This window comes from Conger conger, chromosome 2, assembly GCF_963514075.1.
Source record: "Conger conger chromosome 2, fConCon1.1, whole genome shotgun sequence".
NCBI classification, from domain to species: Eukaryota; Metazoa; Chordata; class Actinopteri; order Anguilliformes; family Congridae; genus Conger; species Conger conger.
In genome coordinates this window covers 43,236,112-43,260,233 of record NC_083761.1, presented here as the reverse complement: position 1 = coordinate 43,260,233, position 24,122 = coordinate 43,236,112, and the positions used below count along the sequence as shown (strand labels likewise).

The window sequence follows — 24,122 nt, the reverse complement described above, 5'->3', positions numbered from 1 at the left end:
GAGGAAGAAACAAGAGAAAAAGGGGAGAGCATACATTCTTTTCTGACTTACTCGCACGCAAGGGCAGACAGAGAGACAGAGAGAGAGAGAGGGAGAGAGGGAGGGAGGGACACAAAGGCAGAGAGAACAAGAGAGGGAGAGAGGGAGAGAGAGAGACAGAGAGGGAGGGAGAGAGAGAGGGGGAGGGAGAGGGGAGAGAGAGAGGGAGAGGGAGAGAAAAAGGGACGCACAGGCAGACAGACAGAGAGGCAGAGGTAGGCCGTGAGAGAGAGGGAGAGAGAGAGAGAATGAGAGAGAGGGAGACAGAGAGAGAGAGGGAGGGAGAGAGAGAGAGATCACTGCCTCAGATGCAGATCAGACCTGACAGCAGCAGTACAGTCAGGATAACTGCCCCCTCTGTTATAACTGCCCCCTCTGTTATAACTGCCCCCTCTGTTTTTTTTGTATTTTGTTGTCGGGGGCGACTGAAGGAAATGCGGGCCCGGCAGACGCAGGCGGAGGAGAGTCTCACTGTCTCAGCGGTGTGAGGAGGAGAGCCTCACTGTCTCAGTGGTGTGAGGAGGAGAGCCTCACTGTCTCAGCGGTGTGAGGAGGAGAGCCTCACTGTCTCAGCGGTGTGAGGTGGAGGAGAGCCTCACTGTCTCAGCGGTGTGAGGTGGAGGAGAGCCTCACTGTCTCAGCGGTGTGAGGTGGAGGAGAGCCTCACTGTCTCAGCGGTGTGAGGAGGAGGAGAGCCTCACTGTCTCAGTGGTGTGAGGAGGAGGAGAGCCTCACTGTCTCAGTGGTGTGAGGAGGAGGAGAGCCTCACTGTCTCAGTGGTGTGAGGTGGAGGAGAGCCTCACTGTCTCAGTGGTGTGAGGAGGAGGAGAGCCTCACTGTCTCAGCGGTGTGAGGAGGAGAGCCTCACTGCCTCAGCGGTGTGAGGAGGAGAGCCTCACTGTCTCAGCGGTGTGAGGTGGAGGAGAGCCTCACTGTCTCAGTGGTGTGAGGTGGAGGAGAGCCTCACTGTCTCAGCGGTGTGAGGTGGAGGAGAGCCTCACTGTCTCAGCGGTGTGAGGTGGAGGAGAGCCTCACTGTCTCAGCGGTGTGAGGTGGAGAGCCTCACTGTCTCAGCGGTGTGAGGTGGAGGAGAGCCTCACTGTCTCAGCAGTGTGAGGAGGAGGAGAGCCTCACTGTCTCAGCGGTGTGAGGTGGAGGAGAGCCTCACTGTCTCAGCGGTGTGAGGAGGAGGAGAGCCTCACTGTCTCAGCGGTGTGAGGAGGAGGAGAGCCTCACTGTCTCAGTGGTGTGAGGTGGAGGAGAGCCTCACTGTCTCAGCGGTGCGAGGCGGAGGTCCGAGCATGACGGGGATTACGCTGCGTCTCGCACATCAACGGGTCGCCCCACTCTCACATCGTCTCCCGCGCCTTCGCCGGCGTCCTCTGTCCCATACCGTCGCGACCGGGCGGCGGGGTTCTGGTGTCACGTGCGTTCTGCGTCACCGCGGGGGCGAGAGCTCCACTCCACATGACAGAAAAGTGCAGATGTCGTCCGTGTCCGAAAAACGCAAAACACATTTTTGTTTTGATAATAATAAAGCTAATGGATTTGATAATGGAAAGCTTTTCCAACACAAACACATCTATCTGTTCAAATTTGTCAACAACAGCATCTATCTGTTCGCATTTATCCACGCCGGCATCCTTTGGTTCCGGTTTATTAAATGCGCAGGCAGAAGGCCAATGGGAAGAGAGAAAATGTTTTATTCTGCAATCAGATCATTTGGACGGCCTCCTGGCGTAAAACGAGCGCTGCGATCGGACACTGACCTCTTTTCTCGAGGCGGGCAGCCAATCAAACTCAAGCGAAACATTTGTGCGCTTTATGAAAACAGGCCAGGGGGGGTGGGGCACAGAGCTCATTCAGCTACGCTGCAAAATAGCGCTTTATTCTTGTAATAATAAAACGTGTTTATTTTCTTCTCTCAAGCAGAAAATATTTGCTCGTTTTCAGTTACTGTTTAGATTTTCTCACTCCACTGGCAAATCTTGAAAGGAGTCAAATTATTGCACCTCATTGGCAGTATTGTTGCCTTATTGAAGAAAAGTGATAGATATAAGATCAAAAAGCCTAAATATGAGACTGAAATTCTTGTTGACTCGTTCAGCGGGTTCGGCAGCGAGTCTCTGTCTGAAGCGGGGGCTTCAGAGATAAAGAAGCTTCAGATGTGGCTTCGCACCCGAGCAGAGCAGAGCGGGAGACAGCGCCTTCCCCCTCAGACTCGTGTCCTCACATACACCAGCCACGCCAGAAAAGCTCTCTCAAGCCCACTTTTTCGCATGAGCAACCGGAACATTCTGTGCCGCGTTTCGTCTTTGCCGGCCTTTTTTCCTTTTTTTAAAAGCAACCTTCCGAGGAAAATCACTCGACGCGCGCGACCACGTGACCGCGCCGCCGTTAAGAGCCGGCAAGCCGCAAGGACCGGGGAAATATAGCTTATGTCACCGGGGGAGCAGATTACACACGACTGCTATGCCAAAGACTTTTAATATAGAAAAAGAGAGCCGGGGTGGGGGGCGGGGAGAAATGGGGTAAACCCATTACTTCTTTTAACAGGATTTTCTGCGCTGGGTGTCTGCGACAATGATGGCAAAATGCAAATGGCTCCCCAAGCAAACGATATTAAATTTTGAGATTCGCATCCATTTTGCGGCGCCGATGCGGGGGGAGACGCAGGGGGGCGATGATAGATGGCGGTATGAACTTTAATCAGAACCGCGCCTGTGGCATTTTCGGGGAGGTATACAGGTTAATCAGTCAACAGCCGCCACGTGACACGGGGCCTGACGCCAGCCCGGCGATTCGTCTCCTTCCCATCATCCCACCCTCCCCCGCCTCTCCCTCCCAGCCTCCAGGGCGGTGACGGACGGAAACGCGAAAAACCGCCAACCCCCGATTCCACGGGCGGATCCCACCCGGAACCGAAAGCGAACGTTTGCTAATTGTGTACGTTTCTATGAATTTGTAGCAGTTTCCACAGACCATGCAGACGAGGGTACGGCTGAGGAGGGGCGGGTAGCGGGGCGGCCGCCAAAACAAACTTCGCACGGGGTCTTTGCTCGTTTACAGGGCCGTGCCGATCGGGGGCGTTGGCCGGGCAAGACGCTGCTGCCGCTATTAGTGCTGTTCTCGTCGGCCATTTGCACGTTCTCTCGAAAATATCTTCCCACCGCCAGGTAGGGGCTGGCAGGCTGAGAAATGTTTGTTTTGAATCCTTGTTTTTCCGGGATGTTGCGCGGAGCTACAAGTCACAGTGCTGTGCGACTTTCCGAGTTGAGAAACGACGAGTCACATGAGCGGCTTCTCCTGAGCGCTCTCGCGTCGTCGGCCATCTTGTAGGGCTCACAGACGGAGGACAGCTCAGAGCTGGCATGGAGCCCTTCTTTTGTAGATCAGCTCAAGCCTTTCAAGACAAGCTCACTGAAGGGTAGAATATATATTCAAATATTTGTATTTGAATCCAAAACAATTACATAATTGACCCAGATCTGCCTCATGAATCATGCAAAACCTTGACTGCAACCTAGAAGGCTGGTGGTTCAAGCCCCAGTGTAGCCACAATAAGAGATGTGCTGCTGTCGGGCCCTTGAGCAAGGCCCGTAACACCAAATTGCTCCAGGGGGGATTGTCCCCTGCTTAGTCAAATGCAAGTCGCTTTGGATACAAGTGTGAGCTAAATAACAAATTATTATTATGCTGGACTTGTACTTGTTATTATTATGTAGGACTTGTTCCAAGCAACTGTCATGGAGACACGGCGGCCATTTTGAGAACGGTCCACTTTGCTTCGCCATAGTCCACCCTGGCCGGTGTCTGTCTCTGGTGGTTTCCGCTCTGGTCAGGACAGCCCCAGGTTAGGCAGGTGCGACGTGTCTGGCTTTGCCGCCCACCCCCCGTTCGAGCTGCGTCCTGAGACACGAGGGCTCAAATTGGCAGGCGGGTGCGTTGTCTCCTCCGCCGCGCCTGGCTGGGGCCAGGTCGGGCGTGACCGGTCCGCCTCTCCCTCCACGCCGCCGATCCGATTGGCCGGCTCTGTGACGAGCGCACCACTCCTGTTGCAGTGTTTGTTAAAGCCTGCAGCCATCCGTCAAAACAAGCGCCACGTGGTGAATTACCACGTCTTCAAGGCCTCTAGTTATGCAGATGTTCGGAGGGCTAAAATGACTTATGCTGGGGCATGAATTTCAGTTCAGATCAATACCATTGATTGATTTATTTATTCATCCGTTGTTTGTGCCACACAATTCTGTCATATTTTGCTACCCAACTGCAGTGTCCCTGTACAGTATGTGCTTAATGAATCACTTAATGACACGACCACCCTTATTAGCAGATGTAGTCTAATTGCATGGTGCTTGGATGAGAATAAACTGGTGTTCTGTTGACCGGATGAAATGCATCCTGCTTTGCATTATCAAAGTCAGCCATTCAAACCTACAAGAGCATAAAAGTACATTTCAGAAGTTTGCTCTGGTTTTTTAATGCTAACACACACGATAAACTTTGTGAATTTCTGCGACGGAGCCATCAGCGAATCAAATCCCGCGAAGATAACGAGACTAAAGTATTCCGAGTTCCAGTCTCGTATCGGTTAAGGAATTCCAGTCACTGCTTACGGTTTACACCTGGGGAATTCCAGGGATAGAAAAAGAAACAGTTTCTTTATATTTTTTTTATGGAACTTCTTCTACCTTATTTGACTTTTCTGCCCTACTTAGAAAGCTAAATCTCATTTCTACGCCTGTCACATTGCGGAAACGTCTTGTTACTATGCAGCTCACAAGCCGAGCTGCACAGTCAGTCTTACCAGAGGACTGCGCTTCTTCCGCGGTGAAGACCTGCATTCATAAAGCGCCTCGTAGCAGGAGTGCTCTGATCCTCCAAACCCCCCCGACGAACGGAAATCACAGATCCTCAAACCGTTTGGGACGGCTTCCCTTCCCGGCCTGGACCAGGGGCCAAACAGGGGTGGATGGGGGGGGGCAAAGCCCTTTCGAACACCTGGCCACACAGCAGAGGGGAGCCCGAATCCATCCTTGTAGCTGTTCCTCTGGCTGCACAGCCTACGGCTACTCCATTAGTGGAGAGTGCCAGTCCCCCTCCCCACAACTCTCTCTCCTCCCTCCCCTCTACCCTCTACCCTCTCCCCCTCTCCCCTGTCCCCTCTCGCCCTCCCACCCTCTCTCCTTCTCTCCCTCTCCGGATGAAGGAGGTGTCCAGGCTCCATGGGGAACAGAGGGGCAGTGTGCTCGGACATCGCCTCACGCATGACTGAGACCTGTCGTTCCACTAAAAGGAAGTATCTCAACTAACAGACGCAGGGGAGGCATCCAAAGGCATTCAAACAGCAGCATCCCAACAACACTGCCATCTCCAAACATTACCTTCATTTACAATTTCACAGTATTATTGCAAAAGGTCTGGAGAAATATTTTTGCTGAGCGATAAGAAACGACAAATCAATCAGCCTAATAAGCTAGGTTTTGTAGAAAACACAGAAAGGCTTAAAAAATAATAGTCAAAAATCGCGAGCAAACAAACAACACGGCACAAAGGGAGCGCGTGGCGCGCGCTCGATGCCGAGGCCTCGGAGCGGGTTATTTTAAACACGGTGACTTGGCAGCCCTCAATGAACGCGATACTGCCATTATTCAGCAGCGGCAGATTTTCGCTCAGAAACAATGGGCGTCGTCGGTAGCAACCGCGCGTGAACTGGCGGCTACAGGCCGGGGCTCCGGAGCTCAGCTGCCCCGGTCCTCAGCCCATCTGTCAGAGCACCGCATCTCTGGCCCAGGAGCCCCTATGATCCAGATGAGCCCGGGCCGTCTGCGCCCGGTCAGAACGCCGGCCTCCCCCCCGCTCCCAAAACCCCTGTCATCTGTGCCAAATGAGAGGGGGAGGGGGCACATTCCTGCCTCCATTTGCACAAAACTTTCATTACCGCCAATTTACACACGGGCCATATCTGCGCCATTACACCAGAGCGCCATAAATCACCCTAATCTTCCTCCCGGGCCCTTAACTTACACTTCCGAGGTGGTTATTAAAATTTGTCGCCACGCAACGCGCAGAGCCCGGGTTTTCCCGTGGCCTACCATTGGACGGGGGTGGGGGTGGGGGGGGGCAGATAAATCGGTTTCGGGGGTTCCTTTCGAAGGAGCCGTCGGCGGCGGGAGAAAAATTTGGCGGCTCGCGTGGAGCGGATTCGAGAGCGGGCGATATCGTTCGGCGTGATTTATACGCTTATACGCGCTTCAATCGACTGCCGCGGCTTTAGAGCCGGCACGGTTACCCTCCCCCTTTTTTTCATTATCGTTACCCCCTCCACCCCCTCCCCCCCTTAAAAAAAAGAAAAAAGAAAAAAAATGCCCAGACACCCTCCTCGCAAACTCAATCACGCGCGCACACCCCCTGATAAGACGGGTGATGAATAGCGTAATTGAACACGACGCTGGCTAATGTTGCTTTGCTTTGATTCAGTGGAAAGTGGAAGGTGATTACCTTTCAGGATTTATCGTTATTGCCGTCTTATTAAAATACAGCCGCGCCGCTGGGGCCCCCGCGCCGGGCATGCTCAGTGCGGACAGACGCATCCATTCCCGCGCGCGCCACATCCAGGCGGCCGCCGTCCCACCGCAACGGGAACACGCAGGGAAAAAAACGCAGATACACGGGTTGGAGCAAAGAAAAAATTTGCACTTAAATTGTGTCCTACAAGAAAACAGTCATATATAATTCATGCCTGTTTTTTTCCCCTCTCTCCCCCATTTTCCCTCCGAGTGAGAAATGGAGAATGCTGTGTTTCTTGCGCCGGGGCTGGTTCGGAAAAACATCAAAGGCAGCGTGAAAGTCCCAGCGGAACAGTACGGGGGAAACTAGGATGATAACATTAGTGTTTCTGTGCTAAACACGGAGCAACGCGACGCGGGCAACAGATGAAGTCCTCACACTCTGTCTACGGGGGCCCATAACCCAGGACTGCTCCGAGCGCTCCTCTCTCATCCTCCTCTTCGGGAAGAAGACAGAACAGCGCTGGGCGTAAATATGCGGCTGAGCTTCGAACCAAAGGGGACAGAAAAACGCTGCTTTATTTTCACTTCATAAAGCAAGCCGAGGTGGAGAGGTAACATACCTGCGCACACACACACACACACACACACACACACACACACACACACACACTTACATACACACACACACACACAGACACACTTACATACATACATACACACACACACACACACACACACACACAGACACACTTACATACATACACACATACACACAAACACACACACACATACACACACACACAAACATACACACACACACACTTACATACATACACATACACAAACACACTTACACACCACATACATACACACACACACACACAGACACACACACACAGACACACACAGACACACTTACATACATACACACACACAAACACACACACACACAAACATACACACACACTTACATACATACATACACACACACACACACAGACACACTTGCATACATACATACACACACACACACAAACACACACAATCACACACACACACACACTCACACTCACACTCACACTCACACTCACACTCACACACTCACACACACACACACACACACACACACACACTTACATACACACACATACACAGACACACTTACACACCACACACACACACACACAGACACACACAGACACACTTACATACATACACACACACACAAACACACACAAACACACACACACACACACAAACACACACGGTCCCCACAGACCAAGGTCCTCACAGAGATAGCAGGACCAGTGGGGACCCACACACAGGACTGAAAGCCAGCTCCACACAGTTATTATTACAGCTCTTTTTTCATCCCACAGTCTAAACTTTGCCTGAAGGCGAACATTTTCTGTGATAAACACCATATTTTTGCAGGACTGATCCTGACAGGGAAAGAAAAAAGTGTGAGTGTGCTTGTGTGTGTGTATATAGAGTGGGCTCCAGAATTGGCACCCTTGATGAAAATAAAGAAAAAGGAAATGCCTGCATTTACTAATGAAGAAAAAAGGCTGCATATAATAAACAACACAGAAAAGAAATCTATATGTTATGTTTAAACATATGGGAAAACAATATATGTTTATTTCAATACATTTACTCTCATGTTTCAATGTTTTTTATTATCATTTGCTAATCATATTGACACCCCTAACAATCGTTGTAAATATAATCAAAGAAAGATTCCCTAAATTTTACTAAATGAAGTTCATCTCAATCTCGGTCTAATATAATGAGTCATTCCATCACTTCCTGTTTCACTAGAGTATAAAATGAGGTGGGCTAGGCCATAAACAAGGATCACAGTTTAACAATTGCAGAGACTGGTTGCATCTTGGGGTCACCAAATCACAAAATAACCATAAAATGGCACCTCCAACAAACTCTTTGGACGGGTGGCAAAGACAGCGCTTACTATGCACAATAAACAAAACCAAGCATCTGGAGCTAACTTTTTTTGTTATTTTGGCTCTGTCCTCTGGCACGTTGGATTTGAAATTAAACGATTGACTGTCTGCTTTAATTTGAGGGTATTTACAAATTAAATTATTTTGGGTAATTACCACCCTTTTATACATAGCCCCCATTTTAGGAGAACTAAATTAAACATGAAAATAATCTGAAATAGTTTTCATATTTACAGTAGTACTTAGTTGCAAATCCTTTGCATTGGATGCCTGCCTGAAGCCTGTGACCCACAGGTATCACCAGACGCTGGGTATCTCCCCTGGTGATGTGCTCAGCCAGGCCTCTTCAGCTCCTGTTTAGAGGTCTTTTTGCTTCAGTCTTGTCTTCAAACAGTTGACACACCAACAGCAAACACGGGACATTCCCGGGTCGTTGCTTCTAAGTGAAAGGGGCATTATTTAGTTGTATTACAGTCTATTATTTAGTCTATTTAGACTTTGTTGAATACTCGATTCTGATTGGTCAATTACGCCATTCTACGGTCTGTTATTTCTGAATAGCCGACTGCTGCTATGAATAACAGACTGTTGCTATGGACTATTTTATTTTAGGGAATCAATTTTTATGTCAATATTTTGTGTCAAATTAAGTAGTCATGTAATAAGTGGGATAATGAACAGCGAGCCGGTCATTATTGCGAAACTCCTTCAGGGGGATTCAAGACTCGTGTCAAGGTCCTGCATCACCCTGTCGGGATTAATTCACGATTATTCCTTACCTCATGTCTACAAATGCAAATTCCACACTGAGAATCATCTCTAGACCTTTTGCTAGCTTACTTGTGCATGAACTAATGTTGCGAAAACACACAGGTGGCCAAAAACAGTTGTCCAATTACTTTTGCTCCCCTAAAATGGAGGGACTATGTATAAAAAAGGGCCTGTAACTCCTCCACAGATCACCCGCTATGGATGAATTAACCCCAGATCCAAGGTGACAGTCTGTACTGTAACCTCATATTCATTGCATTACTTATAGTATAGAGCAAAAACAACAAATATTATATCAAATATTGTGTCATTCTCTGAATTCTTTTGCATACAAAAAGAGAGAACGAGAAACTGAGAAGCAAGAAAAATTTGAGCGACTTTCCACAAATAGACATGCACACATCACATGCACGCACGTATATATGCATATATGACCATAAACACACGCACACGTATAGATACTGACGCGTGATAGAAAAAATGAGGGGAAGTGAGAGCGTAAGAAAAGAAAAAGAAGTTCCATTTATCACACAGCTCAAGCTGTTCCAGGGCCTCCGCCTCTCTACCTCTATCGCTCACTCCCTCTCTCCCTCCCACCCTATCGGTATTTGCGTGCGTTCGCCCATCGGTTGCGCGTTGGCAATTTCTTCACAGGGAAACCGAACGGGGAGGGGTTCGGGGAGCGCGGGAAAAACCGACATCATCGCTTTCCGCGGCATGAATATTTAAGCGGAGAAACTTCAAAAGAGACGAACGTTCCCACCCAGGCCCCCGCTCGTCCCTGACAGAACGCTGAGAGAGCACCCGCGGTTCCAGCTTCAGGGTTCTGCGTCTCTGCGGATCCCGCACACGATCGACAGCAGAAATCTGACGGATGTTTCAGCTGCCTATCCCGGACGAGGTGTTAAAATACGTTGTGTGAAAATGTTCCTGCTTACTGTATTTGTTTTTATGCTTCGAACACTCTCTGGTGACGGTCTCCAAGGTCATTTCATTCCGGGGGAGGGCGGATTGTAAAAAAAGTAGATTACAATATGTAGTTCACACACGTGCTCACACCCGTACAATCACCTGTTTTTTTCACCTGGATAAAAAACCCATGGTACTCCATCATGGAGTAATGGTGTTCAGCTACATTATTTTTCCTAGTCAGTAGACTGTTAACATGACTGTTATCTTTCTCTCTCAATCACTCTCTCTTTCTCAATTGCACTCCCTCCCTCCCTCTTTCAAACATAATACAAATCATTGGATACAGATCAAATGGCTTAACAATAAAAACGAATGCTGGGAACAGCCCATTTGCAGAGTGCCAGCCTACCATTCCTGAATAAATTGTGACACCATTAGTCTGTTTGTCTGTTACGTCTAACCAAACAGTGACACCATTAGTCTGTCTGTCTGTTACGTCTAACCAAACAGTGACACCATTAGTCTGTCTGTCTGTCTGCTACGTCTAACCAAACAGTGACACCATTAGTCTGTCTGTCCGTCTGTTACGTCTAACCAAACTCTGACACCATTTCTGTCTGTCTGTCTGTTACGTCTAACCAAACTGTGACACCATTAGTCTGTCTGTCTGTCTGTTACGTCTAACCAAACAGTGACACCCTGACAGTATTTTCCAGGACACCATAAGGGAGAGTTTGAATACATTCAGCTGAAACATACATATTTATTGTAATTATGCCATTCTGGGTCAGGATCTTTCCATCTCCCTGTCTTTCTGTCTCTGTCAGGCCTGGGGGCATGTGTGTGACTGCAGAGGTGGAGAGCAGTGGGGCGTCTTGGCCTTGTCACCGGGAGAGAACACTCTCTTGCTTCACTTCCTTATGGGGCCGCTTGCCGAGAGTGTTTTAACGGAACGCGTTCTCACAGCGAAGGTGCAGCGGGCTGGAGGGAGCGCAGGGGTGAACGAGTCTGCCCACCCAACAGTGGACCCCTGCTGTTCCACTGGCGATTCTCCTCAAAAACTCACACTGGAGACACGTTTTCATCCCTAGTAAAGCTTGAGTCTGCTAATGCAAGAGGACGCCTCAAAGGACTGTTTTGCTTTAAAGTGTGTTGTTTGTGCAGGAGGAAGGCGGTCATAGGATGAGTAACAGAACAAGCCTTAAGCAAAAGGAAAAAAAAATTGTTTCTAAGGCGCTGGCGTAAGTACATAAATCCTCCTACAGCTGATGTAATTGGCACAAAAGGAAACTCGCAGCGCAGAACAAACGGACATCATATTAAACTTCCCACCACAAGCGGCCATGGAGACGGAGAGCCGACCTGTGCCCACCTGTTTTTGGGCGCGGAAGGTTCCGGAAGAGCAGCCTACCTGGAGCCCCCGCCTCTGTCCTGCAGCTCCTCAGACACACGGAGGGTCTCTCTCCTCTTCCCGCCGTGCTTCCGGGGAGAAGGCAGTCCGCATCGATCTTCCGTCTCCTGAGCCGGCTGCGGGAAAAGGCAGGGAATTAAGCTTCAAATGAACTTTATTAGCCGTATCAGTCAGGGGCCCCGGCCGGGGCCTCGTTGCCGCGGTGACACTGGCCCGGGGGTGCGAGGGCGGGGGGTTCCGACGGTGGAAAACATTACGGTGCTCTTATTGCTTTAATAAATACAGGAGTCGTCTTTAACGCGGGGAGACAGGCGCGGGGTTGGCTCCCGCCCTCCACCAGGAAATGGGAGCGAAATTCCGTAAATGAAACGCCCTTCAAACGCGGTCTTCGGGAAGCAGCGGATTTGGCCCGGGGCGTCCGATTCCCGCAAAAAGGAGAGCTCCGGACTTCCAAGGGCCGCTGCCCCGTCGCGAAAAGAATTTAAGGAAGTGGAGACAATGTGAAACTAGGCCCGGTAGAGGCTGCATGTGGCCCCATATCAAACACCAGATACAGTATCTGATAACTGCAACTCCCTCATCTCCTCTCACAAATAAACAAACACTATGAAACCACTGCCACCAAGATTAATATTCACTGGACTGAAAAACGCAAATACATTAAACGAGAAATACAGGAACTGTCACTGCAGCACACAAACAATCCTTGTATGCAACTACACTTAGAAAAACACATTCTTATCCCGGCTCTGTTCGCCTCTTACATACAAATAAAATCATATTCATCCGGCAGTTTCCAGCCACAACAAAGAGGGATTTGATGCAACTTTAATAATGATGTGAATTTATATCATACACACATCAAGACAAGGTGTCATAACTTAGAATCAGAGTTTCTTCCACAAACAACAGTGCTTACTTATGCTGAAATATTAACACCTTGATGCAGATGCCAATCCTCGCCTATTAATGTGGTGTTCTATTTGAGGCTTTATAAATCCGGATGTGAGTGGCGCAGAGACATGGAAAATAGTGTAAATGAAGCCTGAGTTTAGTTTATTTAAAGCACCACAAATTCAAAATATCCTCAGTGAACATGCAAAAATTAAGTTGTTCCCCTTTAGTTTGCAAATGTCACTAATGTAAAATAGGAAAACCTATACATTTCCTGTCTCATAAACTCCACATCGACATGTCAAATAATTATTGTATCTGTATGAATAAATATATGTATCCTAGCACGTAGCATGTTCCCGCCTATCCTTGCTAGACTTCGTCCTGCTTTTCTCCCTAAACCCATGACAGCATAGTGAGAATTTGCTTTAGCCGATAATCGGTAATATTAGTAAAATCTTCCAAAAATAACAGATACTGACAGTAGAATGACGTGGTATAATCACAGAAGATGTATTGGTTTATTTCAGTAATATTTTGCGATGAGCAGTGTTTTTCACCATTGCACTGGCATACCTTTGGGCTATTTTCTGCTTTATCTTGCTACGACTGAATATCAATCTTGGGTGGTGGAAGGATATTTGTATGAACTCCCAGACAGATGCTGTTGTCCATTGTGTCATGCTAGTTGCATGCGAGCCCTGGCGGGGGGGGGGGGGGGGGGGGGGGGTGGTTGCGAAATGGACTGTGTGACAATGGTGGCACTCAGAAACTCCGTATTCAGCATAGTTGTTGTGTATCATCTACGACTAAAGCTAGAACACGTAGTTTGTTATTTCCTCTAATAGTTTGGTTGTAGGGGCACTGAATGTCGGAGTTCACTTCAGGACGTCAGCCCAATGTCTGCTCGGGGGCATGTGTGAAGGGGTAGGTTGTGATAATTATGTGCATCATACTAGAAAACAATGCAACCAATTCATTATGCAGCCAGATAAACTGTATGATAGAATATTTAAAATAATCTTGATTGAGACTGACAGGCCAGTTTGCTAGGTATCATGCTATATAATGAACTGACACACCTTCAAATTACACTTGATGGTCACTCCTTTTTTAAAAGATTGAAAAAGATTTTTTTTATTTCCTGGTATTTTTTAAACTATAATAAGATATTTCTACACAAAATTTTGAAATGATCAGAAAAAAAAAAAATATATATATATATATATATATATTAGAAAAAATGTTATCTGAGTTAAAGAAGCAGTCCTGCGGTTGTCGAGAGCACACAGCATCCCAAGGTCACAGATAAAGTAAAAATAAAATAAAAAAACAGAAAAGGTAAAGATAAAAATGAAAAAAAAAAAGATCTCAAAAGATAAATGACCCTCTCCGTAACTGGAATATACAATACAAAAACACTCTCAGTGAAACTCTCTCATTGGACCGCCCTTCTCCGTTTCCTTGGAGAGCGGCGAGGGAGAGCGGCGATTGGAGGGCCGGCGGATGATGCGTGAGGACAGAGGGGCGAGACCGGCTTTGTCCTGGGCTGGGCGGTGACCCGAGGACAGGGGAGCCGCTGGGCGGCGAGAGCGCAGGCCTGGTGGCGGGTAGCCTTGGGGCGAGTGATGGCGGTGAGGCAGGGAGGAGGGGGGAGGGGGGGGGGGGGGCGAATGGACAGGGATATAAAAAGCATACCGCTCAAATCTTTCATCCCGCTCCACTCCCGTCTGCACACACAGTCGCTAATGGCCATTGTGTCTGGATGGGGCGAGCGAGGAGAACAGCTCTGCACGGTGGGGGGGGGGGGGGGGGGGGGAGGGGTTGGGTGTTGGTGCGGTTATTGCCAGACTGTCTGTCAGCCCGCCCCTCGGCAAACCTGGCAACCCGACCCTATCCGTGACAGGATAAGGAGATCCGTGACTGTCACCAGGAAGAGGCAGAACAAACAGAAACGACCGCAATGTTTAAACCTGTGTGTTTATGCGCTTATTCCGCTTCCTGCTCTAACCTCCCACCCCGTACTGGTGCTGCCAGCTTCCTGGCTGCGCGCTGTGACTCTCCCCTCATCGCCATGGAAATACGCCGATGTGTTTTCCCTTCAGTGTAAACTGTACGAGGGGTTTGTGGTGCTCGACGCTGCCGCTACGTCACTGGAGCACACCAGAGGGCCAACACTTACTAATAAAGGTCCCATATTGTGGAAAATTACACTTCCCTTTCCCATGTGGATTATAAAGGAGTGAAGGCATTATAAAAACACTGAGTATGTATCAAAAGGCACAGTCCCCCATATCAATTCAGAGAATGTGCATAAGAGCTACGAGATAACCCCTTTCATAAGCAGCACAATGCAGGATATAAACATTCAAAAAGTTAATGGTAATAACCACAAACCACAGGCACAAGGTGTGTTAGAGTAGGTCACTACGTATGCGGAAAATGACATGAGCATTTATATACCATTTATACACTGACTGATGGTCAGCACAACAGAGAGCGATGTCAGCGCTGCGCGAACATCATCAACGTTGGGTAGTAGCGGCTTTGCACAACTTTAGAAAGCTGTAGCCAAGTTCTGCAGTTTGGGCTCATGACTGGGAGTCTCAACTTCACATATTCCACGCTTTCCTCACCTGTCTGTAAAATGACCTCTGACCTCATATACGCCACACCGGCCGGCTGTAGCAGAAGGGAACGTCTTTGCAAATTGACGTGAAGCAAAAAGTTATTTTCTGCCTTTGTTCCTTCCAAACATATTGCAAATATTAAAATGTATTTAAAAAAATGATAATAAAATTATCTGTTTTTTAAAATGTACTTTATAGAGTAATTAACATATAGAAACTAAGTCAAAGACGGCTTTAAATTAATTCCAAGTGAAAAAAGGGAACAAACAACATGATTTCGGCTGAAAAGTTGATTTGAAACAATCAGCGACGCACAATTGATTACACAAAACGTAAAAATGCTGGACTGCTGCAGTATTATTTTCCTGCAGAAACACAGCAATAACAGCAGCCTGGCCTTTTTGCTGCCTCTCCACCAGCGGGTCCCGGGATAACACAAACGCCAGCTCTTCCGCTGGAAACAATGGGAGCGCTCTCTTTTAGCCCTGGTTTATGGAGTAATTTGAATGACGCCAACTCTATTCCATTTCCAAATGCCAAGCAGCAGAATCTCTTCAGCTGGCTCGGCTCTGGAACAATGAGGACACTTGCGGGAGCCGCGGCTAAGCAGGCGAAGGAGTGGGTGAGGGAAGAGAGAAGGAACGGGAGAGGGGGATAATGAGAGGTGCGCAGGAATGCGGTATTGCCCAAGAGACTGGGTGAAATGGCGTAAACCTCTCACTGCAGGACAACTGGTTAACGTCACTGAACAAATGCGAAGATGCGTGCGCGCACACACACACACACACACAGCCACACACACCATGGTCCCCGGTTAGATAGGTAGACAAGTACACACGCACACACCATGGTCCCCAGTTAGATAGGTAGACAAGTACACACGCACACACCATGGTCCCCAGTTAGATAGGTAGACAAGTGCACACACACACACCATGGTCCCCAGTTAGATAGGTAGACAAGTGCACACACACACAGACACACACACATACTCACTCTCACACCATGGTCCCGGGTAAGATAGGTAGACAAGAGCACTCACACACTCTCTCACACACACACACACACACACACACACACCATGGTCCCCGGTTAGATAGGTAGACAAGTGCACACATACACTCACACACACACACACACTCACACCATGGTCCCCGGTTAGATAGGTAGACAAGAGCACTCACACACACACACACACACACACACCATGGTTCCCATGTAAGATAGGTAGACAAGTGCACACACACACACACACACGCACACGCACACGCACACGCACACACACACTCTCTCTCTCTCTCTCCTTTGTGTGAGAAAAGGGGAAATACCAGCCCTAAGCCCCCAAATAGCAAATGGGGTAAAGAAAAACTACCTTGTGGGGAGAAAAACCATCAAACAGTAGCAAGAAAAAGCTCCCCAATGGGAAGAAATCTCGGGAGGAACCCGGCTACGGGGGGACGCCCACCCTCCCACCACAAAAGCACCTGCGGAGCCCGTCCCAAAAACCGGTAGGTTCAGCGGGTTCAATAAACTCCCTCGCACAAATGTTTTCACTCAATAAACACTGGCACGCTTCGCTCCAGCTAAGTTGCGGCTAATTGGCCCTCCGGCTCCGGAGGAGGCGGCGATGACGTACGTCAGAGGCCCGGCGGCCGGCGCACCCGCGCGCGCTCGTTTAAGGCGCGTTTTCGCTTCCGAGGGGTGGAAAAAATGAAACCTTTATTCGCCTCCCCGTTCCAGGCTCGGTCCAGAGACCGTTTACGGCCGCGTTTAAATGAAGTTTTACAGAAGTGCACTAAAACGTTTGATGACTGGCCCTGCGTTTGCATGCCAGCGCCAATCAATTCATAAAGCGGCATGTGGTTTTCATGGACTCAGAAAAGCTCTCCGGAGGGGCCGCCTTCCAGAGGAAATCTGCCTTTTCTTTTATTGGGCTGGCGAGCTTTCCGACACCCACACGCCCGGCAAACGAGACTTTCATTATGGCTCTTGATATGTCGTTTAACAGCGGGCCGGGGGCCAGGGCCACAGTCTGAGAAGAGGAAGGCAGCAGCCCGCATTGTGCATTCTTTTAGTTTCAGTCGGGTCGAACTGGGCCCGCTTTTCACATCACTGCCCGCTAAAACTCCCATTCTGTAATAGGACGGCACGATACAGTCCCCTCCAAAAGTATTCGAACAGCAAGGCCAATTCCTTTGTTTTTGCTATAGACTGAAGACAATTGAGTTTGCGCCCAAAGGATGAATATGAGCTGACAGATCTGAATTTCAGCTTTCATTTCCTGTTATGTTTATCTAGATTTCTTAGACAACTTAGAACATATCACCTTTTGTATCAGACCACCCAATTTTTAGCTGAGCAAAAGTATTGGGAAGTGACTGACAGGCATTTCTTGTTGCTCAGATGTTTCCTGTTAGATTGGTTGGTTAAAAAATAAATAGTTCTGAATGTCTACTCTTGGCCTTGGGTTTTGCCTGTGAAGAATGCATTTGTGTTAGAAAAGATAAACCAACATGAAGACCAGAGAGCTGTGTTTGGGAGAAAAGCAAGCCATTTTGAAGCTCAGAAAAGAAGAAAATTGATCAGAGCCATTGCACAAGCATTGGGGATACCTTGTGCAACAACTTGGAATGTCCTGAAAAAGAAAGAAACCGCTGGTGTACTGAGCAACAGACATCGAACAGGTCAACAAGGGAAAAGTGGGCATAGGCTATTCCTTGTGAACCAAAAGCAGAAAGACATTAGAATTGTCCATACTTCAATACTTGTTTATCGCAAGTCATATCATCATCACAATATACCACAACGTCATTCCATATCGCATGTCTTCCTCATATCGTGCAGCACTATTCTGTAGCAACAAAATTATTTTTGCTCTGACTTACTCTGGGGTTACCTCACTCTCCACCCGCGTATCCGTGCCATTAGCGAGGCTGGGAAAATGAGCAAAAGCTCCCTCTCCTGGGAATGCCCAGGGTGTCGCGTGAAACGGGACCAAGTGGCCAAAGCCAAGGCTTCATTTCTGAAGCTCGTTTCCAGATCCTGTTCAGAGACGGCTCTCGCTTGCGCCACTGCGGTTGGCTCCAGTAGAGGTGTTTCACCACGCCTTTCAATGCAAGTCAAATCGGAAATTCCGGTAAAAATACAAGGTCAATACTTATTTCCCACAGGAAAATTTAGTCGCAAGGATGACTATAGGGTAAAATCACCACACTACGATTGGACCGTGATCTGTACTTCTTCACACGACCACATATCATTATGACTAAATGGCTCGTATTCCACCCCCGCTGCAGGTCCTCCCAACACACTGGCAATGGTGTTCTCCAAAGCCTGGACCTTTTTAACGTCTTATAGCCGCACCGGCCTTTATGCTACATCACGGTAATGTGTAGCTGCTGCGGCTGGCCCCTGGAGCACCTCTCCTGAGGGGGGAGGTGTGGTGTATCACGGCCCTGCGATGCTACCGGGGTCGAGCTCTCGCTCATGGCGGACCGCGCCATCGATAACATCCAGCTGCGGCGTGCCGCCACCGTCCTGCTCTGTCACCCGCCCCCCGGGCGCCGCGTGATCTCCGCCTCTCTAATTACTTTTCCGCCCGGGCGGCTCCCCGCGGGCTCCCCCGTGTGATGAATGGAGCCGGCCCACTGCTGGGACTCCCCTCTCCTCTCCTCTCCTCCCTTCTCCTCTCCTCTTTTCTCCACCCTTCTCCACTCCTCTCCTGCCTTCTCCCTTCTCCTCCCCACTCCTCTCCTCTTCTCCTCTCCTTTCCTCTCCTCCATTCTCCTCTCCTTTGCTATCCTCTCCTCTTCTCTTCTCTCCTCTTCTTCCTGCTCCGTCATCTTACACTTTCTACAGTCAGCCTCCTACTGGAGAGCCAGGGCAAGGGCCTACAATCGTCATGAGAATAGCGATTACTCTGAGCAGTGGTTAGTGGTTATATGGAGTGTAAGGCCTGTCCATACAAAGAATGATAACTACAAATATACCTATAAATATATCCTTTTACAAGTAAATGATAAACATGTTGTCCCCCACCACCATGCATGGTCACCACTGATGGTTTCATTGGGTGGGGTCAATCGCTTGACGCCTGACGTTGATAGTAGCAATGAAGTTGGGAGTAGCTATGGATAAATGGTAGACTTACTTGAAGTAGTTGGCTAAATCAGACAGTCCTATCCATAGGGACTTACAACACAACAATGTACAATGTATGTCACTCTCGATAGTGTCATCATTTATCCTGATTAATACGAGCAATACAGTAGCCCACAAACAACATTCCCAGACCCAGACTGGCATGATAGGAAGCCGAGAGCAGAGCCTAACGTTAAAACATCAGTACATGAGAGAGTAGCCTAACGTTAAAACATCAGTGCATGAGAGAGTAGCCTAAAGTTAAAACATCAGTGCATGAGAGAGTAGCCTAACGTTAAAACATCAGTGCAAGAGAGAGTAGCCTTACGTTAAAACATCAGTGCATGAGAGAGTAGCCTAACGTTAAAACATCAGTGCATGAGAGAGTAGCCTAACGTTAAAACATCAGTGCATGAGAGAGTAGCCTAACGTTAAAACATCAGTGCATGAGAGAGTAGCCTAATGTTAAAACATCAGTGCATGAGAGAGTAGCCTAACGTTAAAACATCAGTGCATGAGAGAGTAGCCTAACGTTAAAACATCAGTGCATGAGAGTAGCCTAACGTTAAAACATCAGTGCATGAGAGTAGCCTAACGTTAAAACATCAGTGCATGAGAGAGTAGCCTAACGTTAAAACATCAATGCATGAGAGAGTAGCCTAATGTTAAAACATCAGTGCATGAGAGAGTAGCCTAATGTTAAAACATCAGTGCATGAGAGAGTAGCCTAACGTTAAAACAGCAGTGCATGACAACTAAAGACTGTAACCAAAAACCAAAGTAAAAATTCTGAATACTGTAGATAGCCTATCCATAATATATTGACTATAGTTTGCATTGCAGGGTACCGCTTCGGTGTGACACTAGTGTGTTATCACTGGTTCGGTGCTTTTTTAATATTTGGGGCTGCTCTCAATAGAGTGAGAGTTACTCTGAGTGTATTGCCATCATTGTATCAGAGCGTTGCAATTTCATGTTTATATGCACCGTATGGTCATCAAGTTTAGTTGATGAGGTTTTGCCTCAATGCTGTATGTTTATGGAAATTACAGCCAGGTGGTATACCAGCATGAATTCATGCAACAGTACACGGTTTTGCAATAATGTTCTTAATGGTATTTTATTGTTCTGAATATTAAATTGGTATACTGGAACAGTATGATAAAGAATTTGCTACATAAACGTAAGGTGAATTGTCCCTTACAAGAAAACCCACAGTATTTCATTAAAAAATATATTTTCTGTGATAATGTGATGAGGTGTGATATAGTTGCATTTATATACTGCTTTTCTAATCCCCAAAGTGCTTTACAGTTATGAGGCAGAAACTCACCACAACCACCACCAATGCGTAGCACCCACCTGGGTGAAGCAACGGCAGCCATTTTGTACCAGAATGCTCACCACACATCAGCTGAGGTGGAGAGGGAGAGTATTTGATTGAATCAGGGGATGATTAGGTGGGCAAGGTTGGAAATTTAGCCAGGGCAGCAGGGAACCGCCTACTCTTTGGGAAGATGGAATCTTTAATGAGCACAGCGAGTCAGCGCCTCGTTTTAACGTCTCATCCGAAAGACGGCGTCTCCCCATCACTGCACTGGGGCATTGGGGGTAGTTTCACCAGAGGGAAGATCGGCACCTACTGGCCCACCAACACCACTTCCAGCAGGAGGTCTCCCATCCCAGTACTAACGAAGCTCACACCTGCTTAGCTTCAGCCATTCAGCAGGAGCAGGGTGCATGGTGGCATGGCTGCTGGCGTAGAAGCTGCAATGCCTTGCTGAGTGGCTCCATCAACATCCAACAGAAAGACAGCCAATATTCGGCAGTGATGACTTTTGATAATCAATAATCATCTATATGGTTGATCGCCTAGCCCTATCAGGAAGTATAATTTTTTTATTCAAAACCTAGAAGCATGGATTTTTTAATAATAGCGTAGTATAGCCTAATATCTGCAGGTTGCATATTAGGTTTTTTTATGTTTACTATCCAATTTTTTCATGTTCTTTTAATGTCAATATTTCACACCATCCAGTGGTCATGTTCCAAATAAATGTAATTATATTTTGGCCACATGGCCCAGCTCTAATGGAAATAAAGCAAAAGACATTTCTACACCCCACCTTTACCTATGCTGTAGCAAGTCATTCTGGCACCCAACAGCATACAGACACATTGGAAAAAAAACAACTCCTTGTCTAATCAGCAAGTGGATTCATCACCCACCCAGGGGCATGCTTTGTGTTCTGTTCTCTCTCCCTCCCTCCTCTCTTTTACCCTTACCCCTCTGTCCATTTTCTCACTTGTTTTCTATTTCAATCGGCTTTATTGGCATGAACAGAAATCAACCGCTGTTGCCAAAACACATATAATACACAATATAAAACACGATAAACAATATACAATAAACAACACATTCTCCCTCTCTCTCGGCTCTCTCTCGCGGCAGTTAATGTTCCAGGCCTAGCGGGGAGTCAGTAAGAGCCTGAGGCATATGGCCATTAAATTCAGATGCTAATTAGCCGCCACCACCACCATCAGCTCGGAGCTCAGAGAGGTGTAAGACTTTGGTGTGGTGGGGTGTGGTGTGGTGGGGTGGGGTGAAGAGGGGGGCTTGTGGCCGGCAAACAGGGCTGGATGCCGGCCCAAACATTCTGGTCGGACACCGCGACCGTGTCCCCCCCCTCGTTCCCATCCGTCCGCCAACGGCGGGTGTTCCTTCCGCCGCGGGGGACCCTATGCCGGCTCGCCGTCCCAAGAATTTATGCGCCGCGCTAGAGGAACACGCATTAAGGCACTGTACGGAAACATTATGGATCCGGCTATATATAGCCTGCCACGGCCTGTAAGAGCTTTTCATTACAGAGAGACATCTAGCGATCGATACCGGCTAAATCAAATTACAAACTGCGAGCCTATAAATACGTCTGTGGAAATGGATGGTCGGGAGAAAGCCCGGGTTTTGGGGCTCCGAAGGCCGTTTTCCGAGTGAGCGGAGACGTGATTATTTTAACTGCGGAAACGCCGCTCGCGCTGCCTGCGAAAACAGAACCAGAGGGACGGAGGGAGGGGTGATGGGGAGAGGGAGGGGTGATGGGGAGAGGGAGAGGGAGAGGGAGGGGTGATGGGTGATGGGGAGAGGGAGGGGTGACGGGGAGAGGGAGGGGTGATGGGGAGAGGGAGAGGGAGCGGGAGGGGTGATGGGTGATGGGGAGAGGGAGGGGTGACGGGGAGAGGGAGGGGTGATGGGGAGAGGGAGAGGGAGAGGGAGGGGTGATGGGGAGAGGGAGAGGGAGAGGGAGGGGTGATGGGTGATGGGGAGAGGGAGGGGTGACGGGGAGAGGGAGGGGTGATGGGGAGAGGGAGAGGGAGAGGGAGGGGTGATGGGGAGAGGGAGAGGGAGAGGTGATAGGGAGAGGGAGGGGTGATGGGGAGAGGGAGAGGGAGAGGGAGAGGGAGGGGTGACGGGGAGAGGGAGAGGGAGGGGTGACGGGGAGAGGGAGAGGGAGGGGTGACGGGGAGAGGGAGGGGTGATGGGGAGAGGGAGAGGGAGGGGTGACGGGGAGAGGGAGGGGTGACGGGGAGAGGGAGGGGTGATGGGAAGAGGGAGAGGGAGGGGGAGGGGGAGAGGGAGGGGTGATGGGGAGAGGGAGAGGGAGGGGTGATGGGGAGAGGGAGCGGTGATGGGGAGAGAGAGGGGTGATGTGGGGGGAGGGAGGGGTGACGGGGAGAGGGAGGGGTGATGGGGAGAGGGAGAGGGAGGGGTGATGGGGAGAGGGAGAGGGAGGGGTGATGGGGAGAGGGAGCGGTGATGGGGAGAGAGAGGGGTGATGGGGAGAGGGAGGGGTGATGTGGGGAGAGGGAGGGGTGACGGAGAGAGGGAGAGGTGATGTGGGGAGAGGGAGGGGTGACGGGGAGAGGGAGGGGTGATGTGGGGAGAGGGAGGGGTGACGGAGAGAGGGAGAGGGAGGGGTGATGGGGAGAGGGAGGGGTGACGGAGAGAGGGAGAGGTGATGTGGGGAGAGGGAGGGGTGACGGGGAGAGGGAGAGGTGATGTGGGGAGAGGGAGGGGTGACGGGGAGAGGGAGGGGTGATGTGGGGAGAGGGAGGGGTGACGGAGAGAGGGAGAGGTGATGTGGGGAGAGGGAGGGGTGACGGGGAGAGGGAGGGGTGATGGAGAGAGGGAGGGGTGATGTGGGGAGAGGGAGGGGTGATGTGGGGAGAGGGAGGGGTGATGTGGGGAGAGGGAGGGGTGATGGAGAGAGGGAGGGGTGATGTGGGGAGAGAGAGGGGTGATGTGGGGAGAGGGAGGGGTGATGGAGAGAGGGAGGGGTGATGTGGGGAGAGAGAGGGGTGACGGGGAGAGGGAGGGGTGATGGAGAGAGGGAGGGGTGATGTGGGGAGAGAGAGGGGTGACGGGGAGAGGGAGGGGTGATGGAGAGAGGGAGGGGTGACGGGGAGAGGGAGGGGTGATGGGGAGAGGGAGGGGTGATGGGGAGAGGGAGAGCCGCTGACGCGGGAGGCGCTAGCACGCCCCGTCTACTCCGCCCCCAGTCCTCGCAGTCAAACACACTTAAACACGGGTTTGGCCGCACACACGATATTCACAACACAACTGATTGCGTCCGCGTACGTACGCACATACACGCTCATTTCAGTCTAATACTTTATCTTATACTTACACTGCAGATAAAAAGGTCAAAAAATAAGAAGAAAAAACTACATTTAGAAAGAAATGCTTGAATCAAGCAAAATTATCTGCCAATGGGATGAGAAAATTGTACTTGATAAGAATTTTTAGGCTAAGATTTTGTTAAAACAAGCTAAGCTATCTTACACAGACAAT

At 49.2% G+C, this 24,122-nt stretch overlaps 1 protein-coding gene across 3 annotated transcripts in view; it reads right to left on the bottom strand.

Annotated features, from left to right (window-relative positions):
* The window catches only part of raraa (retinoic acid receptor, alpha a), a 197,581-nt gene that overhangs the window by 122,357 nt on the left and 51,102 nt on the right, over positions 1-24,122 (bottom strand). For 2 of the 3 annotated variants that reach the window (XM_061229175.1, XM_061229159.1), the window contains one exon: positions 11,610-11,725. The gene's annotated coding sequence lies outside the window, so the exon portion shown is untranslated. Of the gene's footprint in view, positions 1-11,570; positions 11,726-24,122 lie in introns of all 3 variants that reach the window. The other variant, XM_061229167.1, reaches the window with a different exon arrangement.